The 750-nt window shown below is 36.0% G+C and overlaps 1 non-coding gene across 1 annotated transcript; it reads right to left on the bottom strand.

The window, feature by feature from the left end:
- Positions 1–229: 229 nt before the first annotated feature.
- On the bottom strand, positions 230–335 carry LOC120365625 (U6 spliceosomal RNA). Its single transcript, XR_005580517.1, has one exon. It is a non-coding gene; the product is annotated as a U6 spliceosomal RNA (small nuclear RNA).
- Positions 336–750: the final 415 nt, after the last annotated feature.

The following is a 750-nucleotide window of genomic DNA, read 5'->3' as shown; positions in this document are numbered from 1 at the left end:
TATTTATAAAAAAGGTATATGGAATCACTTTTAGAAGTAAGAGAATTGGGCAACTAGATGAAAGTAGGAAGTTACTGGGAATATTTTACCTAAAAAGGAGCTTAGAGATCTATTTACCTATTTCACATCTGTTTTGAGATCATGCTCTGAAAACTCTCTTGAGTAGCCAGACTTGTGATTTTGGTTTATTTTATTTTATTTTACTTTCAGTGCTGGGATACATGTGCAGAAAAATATGGAACGCTTCACTGATTTGTGTGTCATCCTTGTGCAGGTGCTATGCTAATCTTCTCTGTATTGTTCCATTTTGGTGTATGTGCTGCTGAAACAAGCACCAGACTTTATTCTGTATTCTCTGAATACCAGGTATTTGATCAGATTTAGTAAACAAGTTACATATCCTGTTATACGATGCTTCCCAAATGACACAGTAAAGCTGCATTTCATTGGAAGTCAACTATTGTACTCAAATTCCTATAAGCTACATGAGATAAATAAAAAATACATTCATCAATTTAAACATATTTATTGAGTGACTACAATATGCCAGGTACCATTCTGGCTGCCAAGTATACATTGAGAACAACTGCACATAGTGCTGATTTTATTCTACTGGGGAAGGAGACAGATGGTAAACATGGAAAACATGCGCTATGTAAGAATATCAGAAGTTTATGGTGGAAAACAAAGCAGGAAGGGGGCCTATGGACTTCCAAGCCTGGTCGATGGAGTGAAGATGTGCAATGTCAT

This window comes from Saimiri boliviensis, chromosome 1 (genome assembly GCF_048565385.1).
Source record: "Saimiri boliviensis isolate mSaiBol1 chromosome 1, mSaiBol1.pri, whole genome shotgun sequence".
NCBI classification, from domain to species: domain Eukaryota; kingdom Metazoa; phylum Chordata; class Mammalia; order Primates; family Cebidae; genus Saimiri; species Saimiri boliviensis.
The sequence above is the reverse complement of the archived record's forward strand: the minus strand, read 5'-3'. Positions and strand labels throughout refer to the sequence as shown.